Here is a 9240-nt window from a genome sequence, read left to right as displayed (position 1 = left end):
CGGGAATTGAACATTCTTGTTATAGCTTCGGACAGAGTAATTTTGTCGTTGCTCTGGTAACAACATGTCATCATTATTTGATATATTGGCCGAACCTTTTTCTTCATTGCTACACATCCCATAGTTCTCTTCATAGTTCATATCATTGTAGTCACCATATTTTCTTTATTTAATCAGCATCACCAACATTCATCGTTACTAATCACGTATGGCTTTTTTTTAAAGGAAATACAAAATGATTCTATACCATGCATGCATGCATGGCATGATATAATGTTGGTTGCATTTCCAATGTATTTTTTTTTAAAATGCACGTAAATATTCATTTTTTTAATGGTGGGCCCATTATTGTATTCTTTATTATTATTATTTTATTTTATTTTTTTATTCTACGTGTCATGAGACCATAGCATGCTTTTTTTTTTGTATGTTTCTCATTATTTCATTATTTCATTTTTTTTGTGTGTCATCTACTCTTACCAAAACATGAGTATGCATGTTTTTATGCATGCATGAGCCATGTGAAATTTTTTCATTTTTCTTTTTAACCCCATACTCATCATTTAAATGGTGGGTCCGGCCCTTTATATTCTTTATTATTATATATTTTTATTTGTACATAATAATGCATACTTCTCATTTTTGGAGATTCCACATGCATGGTAAATGATTTTTTTTTTTTTTTTAAAAACAAGTCCCAAACTAACTCTTCAACTGCTTCAATAACTTCTTTGTTTTTGTTACTAACATGATTCATAGACCTTCCAACTCAGGACAAGGTTTGTGATGATGACACTCAATACATGGACTAAAGCAGAGTTTCAAACAGATAAATCAACTCTCGGTATGATTCAGATGAGTTGCATTGAGCATTAAAATGGTTTGGTAGTTGCTTCCATCATATTTTTACTCTAGTTAATTTCTCAATTTCCTTCATTGCCTTAATTGCCATGTCTTCTGGAGTGACTGATTTGAAGTCATCATATCCCAATTTAGTTGTCACAAGTTGCTTGTATGAACAAACTTTTTATATCATTCCACGTTAGACGAAGAAAATGCCTACTTAAAAGTAGGACTTTGGTATGGCAAATAGGAAATGTGAGAATTTAAGTATACAAATGTATTTTTCAACGTCTTTGCTTATGTCAAGCATGAGTCATGAGAGAAAACATGACGAGCCAATCTGGTGTGAAAAATTAATGAACCGGAAAGAATCTGAGAAAGAAATCATCCTGTTGCAGTATGGTTTGAAATGGCTTGCAGGAGATACCGAGTAGTTGGAGTCTTGATCTTTCAACATTGTCAGTGAGAAATAAGTCAATGATGTGCACTAAGTTATTTTCCTCCGAAACCTCTACTAACTAATCAATTAAAATCACCCACATCCTTTGGTTGATATCATGTTGCTTTATTTCCATAAAGTTTGAAGATGGTTTTTGTTTTGGATAAGCTCACTGGCTCGCAAATTAGCATAGATATCTATTGCACATTTGTGGATTTGCATGATCAACATCAATATCTGTAAATTTCAATGGATTCAAGCTTCTTAGGTCCTCAAACTCTATATCCTCAGTTTAATGACCCTCATGCTCAGCTAATAGCTTCAACTTGTGCAGCATCTACAACAATTTTGCCCTCGCTTGCAGCATCTTTTAAATCTTGCGGTTTGGTCTCTGATGCAATACCTCGTGAATCTTCTGGTATAGTACTTTGAAGTGCCTTCCTTGGGTCCTGTAGTGTGGTACCCGGTAGTGCATCATTTGCATCCTTTGGTGTGGTCTGCAGGAGAGTATGCTCCATATCTTGGGCTACTTTATTGGGTAGTAAACCTAATGCGGTGGAATTAAGAAGTGTAGCATCTGCATATTATGGCGAAGTTTCTGCAAGTGAAATTTCCGTATCTTGAAGCACTTTGTCAAGAAGTTCATCTAATTTGGGATCTGGAACAAAAGATTCAGCATCTTGTTGTTTGGTTTCTGAAGGTGTATCTTTCACATCTTGGAACATCATCTATGGAGTTGCATCTAATGTCTCATCTATTGTGCCTTGTGGTGAGCTTTCTTCAGGTGTATTCTCCATGCCATTGAGTATTTCATCAGTAGGTGCATCTGACATAGTATCTGGAAGTGAATCCTCTAAATCCTACGGTATAGTCTCTGCTAGTGCGGCTTCCACTTCTTGCAGTACTGTATCAGAAGACACATCTAATGTGGTATTTGGAACTGCAGATTCTACAATCTGTTGTGTGGTTCCTACAGAAGTATCTTCTGCCTTTTGGAGTGTTACATCTGGTGTTGCACTTGATATTTTATCTGAAAGTGTATCATTTGCATCTGATGGCACAGTCTGTGTTGATACATCTTTCATTTCTTGGAGGACTACTTCAGGAGGTGCAACTGATGGGATTCGATTGCATTACTGTAGCATAGCCATGACTGACTGATGGCACTTGCTCTTGAATGAATGTTGGCATTTGTCCAAGTATGACTGACGTGTGAATAATATTATGAAAGTTTCCGTCTCTGTGCTATTTGCAATGACATCATCATATCTTTGATTTGTATTGCAAATGAAGGAGTCTGGACAAGATGAGAAACCAGTCTCTTCTTTGAAATAGCAATAATCTTTGAAGCTTGTGCGTTGGCGTGCATGATGGCGACCAGCAGCAACAGCGACGAGCAGTAGTAGCGATGAGCAATAGCAGCAGCAAACAACAGCAGCGGCGACAGCAACTAGTAGCGATAGTAAACAGGCAACAACAGCAACAACGGTATCAAGAGACGACAATGACGCCAACAAAAGCATTAAGCTTGCTTGGTGGCATTATCTCAGCCACTCAAGCAACAACGACAGCTTCAGGCAGTAGAGGCAGCGGGTAACGATGACAACGTGTATCATCAGCAACTGTGAGCAGCAAACGGCGGTGGCGACAGCGGCAGGCAACGCAACGGTGAAAAGCAATGGCGGCAGCAATGAATTTTTTTTTTTTATATACGTATGTATATGTGAATATGGGTGGGGAGAGAGAGAGAGAGAGAGAGAGAGAGAGAGAGATCTGTACCATCTCCTTCATCTTTTTTTCCTTCTTTTTTTCTTCGAATTTTTTTCTTCCCGAATTTTTTCCCTTATTTTCTTCTCTTTTCCTTCCTATTATTAAAAAAAACATTGGATCTTATCTTTTCCACCCAACCTCTCCATCAAATCATAACCAAGTCAAGATGAGGATAAAACCAAATTCAAAATTCAAAATTAAAAAATTTTTAATTATCCTTTCCACCCAACCTCTCTGTCAAATCACAACAAAGTCGAGATGAGGACTAAAAATTCAGATTTAAAATTTTTTAATTAAAATTTTGAAATTTAATTAAATTAAAAAAAATCAATTTGCCTCGGGATATGTATTAGACTATATGAAATTTAAGTTCGCCTCGAGATGCGTACTTGGGGCTATCCTAAGATTTGAGATTGCCTCGTGATATGTGTTCTCGAGCGCAATCTTGCAATTTGCATTTGCCTCGAGATATGTTCTCAAGAGTGATTTTGTAATTTTGCATTTACACCCCAAGATAAATTTTTAGGGGCAATTTTGTAATTTCCATTCTTTTATTTGCCTCGAGATATGTTCTCAGGGGCAATTTTGTAATTTGTATTTTTTTGTTCGCCTAGGGATTGGTATTCTAGTCCAAGGCAACCAAATAATCAATTAAGATTAAGATTAGGACAATTAAATTTTAATTCTAAATATATCTATGATTAGAATATATTAGAATTTAAATTAAATTGAGATTTGGGTTCCATTAGGACATTGGGTTCTATTAGGACATATATGATATTATTTATATATAAACACATACATTTAAAATCAATGCTATAAATCACCGTACAATAGCTAAATAAACAAATACATATTAAACCATATTCACTTGGAGTGTAAATACATAGACATACGAGCATATATCTTTTAAAATCAACACATAAATATTCTAGTTTTAGTAAGAAGCAACCATAGATTTCAAATACTCAAGTATATACAAAACATTTTAATAATTTCATCTTTGGTAAAGAAAATGAGATATGATTTAGTATAAAAAATAGAGTGTAAAACATATATATATATATATATATATAATATGATACTACTCTTATTAAGACTATGCAACCACAAATCAACCACTCACAGAACAGGTCATCTAGCCTCGAGACGCGCTTACTCTTTAGTGATTTCCTTCCCCTTAGAAAATGTTTCGCCACCTAGCCACAAGCAGAGAATCCAAGAAGCAATGAATACAAGAATGAAAAGTAAAATACATGAATGCCTGAGATTTATATGAATTACATGTAACACTAGGGCTATAGGGCAAAACAATGCCATTTTGGATCCAAAAGGCCCTAAACTTGGACCAAAGAACTAAAGGAAATTATAGTAGAATTTTTTGTGCTACGGTAACTTCGAAACTACTACAGTAATCTTGACCTTAAAAACGAAGGTTTTCTCAAATTTACAACAACAATCACAAGAAATTCTTTACAAGAATCAAAGATTACCAATAACAAGATCAAGGGTTCCATTTTAAGCCCAGTTTCCTCAAAAATCCAAAGAGATTTAAAGGTTTTAACCCTAAGTTTTCAAACGAGAAAAACTATGAAATAAAACTTATATACAAAGTTAAAACTAGGGTACCACCTACCGTACTTGAGAGCAAGTGAGAGAGGATTTTTGGGTGTTAATTTTCCAAGATCAGTCATCAGAACAATTAAGGAGGAAGAAGAAAGCTCACGACTAGGAAGAAGAAGAAAGAAAGAAAATAAAAGAAACAAAGGAGAAAGAGAGAGTTGTGGGATCAAAAATACGCATCTGACATCATGTAGAAGACACCAGATGATATATCGAAGCACAAGTATCATTTTTTTGTTTTGTGAGTTCTTCCATTCCTAATAGAGGCAAGCCTCTATTATTAATTACCCCAGATAGTATCTTGGGAACCTCCAATTAAGGGCAAAAATACATGTAAAGGGACAAGAGAATTTGCGAATTATAAATTTTGTTAACATATTTATTACATCACTTATATATATGCATATATTTTATATCATTGCCGATGTATGTGCCATGCCACTGCGTTGCGTGCTTTATTGTCATTTTGAGACGTATATTTCATTGCCGTCCTTTGTAATTTTTGGTCGCTATCTTGAAATGAATAGGCCACGGCGTTGCGTGCCTCATTGTCATTTCATTGCCGCCCCCCTTTTTTTTTGTAATTTTGGTCGCTGTCTTGAAATGAATAAACCACCACCGCCTGTGCCTTATCATTGCGTTATATATCTCATTGCTGCCTTGAGATGAATTTAACCACTATCTTGAGATAAGCATCCTTGTTGTTGCTTTAAGATTAGCAGTATGTTATCATTTCTAGATTTATTTATTTATTTATATCTACACTTAGCATAGTGGATTTTTTTATTTATTTAAGTATATATATTTAGGGATAGATACATATATACCCATGTGTATGACAAGTGGAGCCCTTTCTATTTTTTTTATTATCTTCTTTAAACATGCACAAACAATGCACGTGAGTTATGCATCATTTTTTTTGTGTGCTTCTTATTATTTTTATGTACATATGCATGTTTCTTATTCATTTATTATTATTATTATTATTATTATTATTATTATTATTATTATTATTATTATTATTATTTACTTTTCATCTCATACACATGCATGCCTGCACGTTTTTTTTTAAGAACCATCACCGTCATCATAACATCATCATTAGCTCCTAAATTGAGATTTATTTATTTTTATTATTTTACGTTTTTATGAATTGCCTAGAAAATCTTTTAAATGGTGGCACCGGATTTTTTTATATTTATATATTTTTTTATTATCATTTTTTATGACTCATACACATGAGTATCCACAAACCCGTAGATCAAAATTCTGACTTTTTGTTTTTATTTTTTTTATTTATTTTTTATTTTTTTTAATTTGAGAAATTAAGATAAGTGTTAAACTGATGTCAGATCCTTTTGAACAATTAAATCATCATCAAGGAATAATATCTTCTCTAGTATATAAAACCTCAAATGGATAAACATAGACAAATACTTTGGATTTCTATACTTGAGATTTTCATGTCGAGCTGAAAGAGATAAAAGGGATGAGTTTTGAAGTAATATTCGAAGCACTGCACAATAAGAAGAATTCAGTCACTTAAAACTATCAATGTCCTCCACATCAACGGTTGCATGTGAGTAGATATGTATACGCATGTTATCAGAAATCAAGGCAGGAAAATGTTTTATATTATGTGTGCTATATATTCTTTTAAATTTTGCTGGAAAATACTGGTACTATAACAAGAATGGTTATTAAACAATCCACTAAGACCCAATGAGCCTGCTCCAAGGCATGCAGCATAACATACAAGGAAAATTAGACTCTGCAGCTCAATCTGATGAATACCAATGATGATTGCAAAGTTCAAGATAGACCAACGAAACCTCAAGGCTTTCTTTAGCTCCTTCTTATCCGTACAGTTGTAACCAAATAGATAAACTCATGCGAATCGTCCTGATCCTAGGAAAGTCTCGGCTTCATATGCAACGCCCGCTTGTTGTTACTCTCCAGATTTCTCAGCAAGCATCGTCACAAATATGCACACACATCGCCAATTTGAGAATAAGATGGTTGGTAACTATCCAAAAAAAACTTTGGTGCTCTTCCATATCGAAACTTGATCACTTACTATCTTGTCAAGGATTACGAGATCATCATTGGCCTGAGAAGAAAGAGGTGCTTGGCTTCTCTTTATTGCTTGCATGTGTGTGTGGTATTCCATAACTTCAGATAAGGTATTTCTAACAAATTCAATCATGTCCTTTTGATCACGTTGAATATAGAGCCTCTTTCAAGCACAAGATTGCAACCTTCCAGCCCATCCAGAAAGTCCTCACCTCGTTGCCTAAGGTATTCATCGGACATCCCGGGCCACTGATCGTGTCTTCATATAGAGTAACATAAGGCAGCACAAAACTCTTGGCGATCTCAACATCAAGGTCCGAGAGACTAGAGACGAACCCGTCTCATTCTTCTTAAAAGGCACTGAAGACGAAGAAGAAGCAGCAGCAACGAGCAACAGGTGATAGAGGCACCACTGCGACGATCGACATCCGGCATGATTGACAGCATTATCTCAGCCGTTCAATCACGCCGGCAGCATCAACGGTGAACACGGTGACCAAAATAGTGCAACAACGACAATTAGCATGTGGCGGCGATGATTGACATCCGGCATGATTGACGGCATTATCTCAGTCGTTCAATCATGTCGGCGGCATCAACGGTGAACACGGCGAGGATCAGCACGATTATATATATATTTATTATATAAAAGGAGAAAAGACCTTTTTTTGTCTCTTTTTGCTTTTCTTCTCTCTTTCCTTGCTTCTTTCTCTTCCTCTCTGAATTTTTTCCAATTTTTTTTTAATTCCCCTTTTAAAAACTTCGTATGTTCTTATCCCCGTGGACTCAATCACGATAAGATAAGACCAAATGTAAAATTCAAATTTAAAAAATTCAAATTTAAAAAATTCAAATTTAATTATTTTTTAAATTAAATTTTTGAAATTTAATTAAATTAATAAAAATTAATTTTTTGAAATTTAATTTAAAAATTCAATTTGCCTCAAGATATGTGTTTGGGGTACTTCGGGATTTGCACTTTCTTAGGTTGCCTCGAGACTTGTTTTCAGGTTATATGAAATTTAGGATTGCCTCGGGATATGTGTTTGGCTATCCTAAGATTTGAGATTGCCTCGAGATAGGTGTTCTCAGGGGTAATCTTGTAATTTGCTTTTATGCCTCGAGATATGTTCTCAAGGGCAATCTTGTAATTTTTATTTTTTTCCTCTCGAGATATGTTCTCAAGGGGAATTTTGTAATTTTGCATTTATACCTCGAGATATTTTCTCAAGGATATTTTTTTGTATTTTTGCATTTATGCCTCGAGATATGTTCTCAAAGGCAATTTTGTAATTTGGTATTTTTGCCTTGAGATACGTTCTCAAGGGTAATTTTATGATTTAAATGTTTTAGATTGTCTCGAGATCTGTGCTCTCGGATGATCTTGCGATTTAAATATTTTAGATCGCCTTGAGATCTGTACTCTCAGTTGATCTTGTGATTTGGATATTTTAAATCGCCTCGAGATCTGTGCTCTAGGCTTATCTTGTGATTTGAATATTTTATATCGCCTCGAGATTTGTGCTCTCGGCTCATCTTGTGATTTAAATATTTTAGATCATCTCGAGATCTGTGTTCTTGGCTGATCTTGTGATTTAAATATTTTAGATCACCTCGAGATCTGTGCTCTAGGTTGATCTTGTGATTTGAATATTTTAGATCACCTCGAGATCTGTGCTCTCGGTTGATCTTGTGATTTGAATATTTTAGATCGCCTCGAGATCTGTGCTCTCGGATGATCTTGTGATTTAAATATTTTAGATCGCCTCGAGATCTGTGCTTTCGGCTGATCTTCAGATTCTAAAATTTTTAAATTATCTCAAAAATATCTTCTGGACTTATCTTGAATATATCCAAATATAATGAAATTTATTTATTTTAACCATATGTTGTCCCAATTCGATTATAATTTTACTGTATGTAATTTTTAAAAATTTTTATTCGATTTGAATCAGGACATGCAATTTTTTTACATAAACAAATTCCCCCTTCGTACTTTTCTCACGAAGAATTTTAGTGAGATTGAGTGAGAGAAGTACGAATCCTCAATTTTTTTTTTTGAAGGCATCAGCTATTTTATATCGTTGTTAGCTTAATCCGATAAACAGAATGAAATTCAATGTTGTTCTAGTCCTTTCCTTACCAATGGATATCTCGAGGTTGGCATAGAACCTTCTCCATCTTTCTCTCTATTTTTTTTTTTTTTTGAATGGGGGCCTTGTATTTGTAAACATTTTCAGCCAAATTTGGGATGATTTTATAAGCCATTCATCCACTCGATGGTACCATGGGTGAACAAGGAACGAGATAGACATGGTCTTTGAACTCAAATTTTTATGATAATCAAATGAGCTCAAATTCCAATCTCCATCGTTAATTTTAGAGATAAGGACCTTATAAATGAATGTAAACATTTTCACAAAAATTGAATATGATTTGATATGGTGATGCTTGACTTGATGATGAGGTAGCTGGGCAGGAATTTAGGCAGA

Source organism: Dioscorea cayenensis, unplaced genomic scaffold (assembly GCF_009730915.1).
Source record: "Dioscorea cayenensis subsp. rotundata cultivar TDr96_F1 unplaced genomic scaffold, TDr96_F1_v2_PseudoChromosome.rev07_lg8_w22 25.fasta BLBR01000233.1, whole genome shotgun sequence".
Classification (NCBI taxonomy): Eukaryota; Viridiplantae; Streptophyta; class Magnoliopsida; order Dioscoreales; family Dioscoreaceae; genus Dioscorea; species Dioscorea cayenensis.
Note: the sequence above shows the minus strand (reverse complement) of the source record.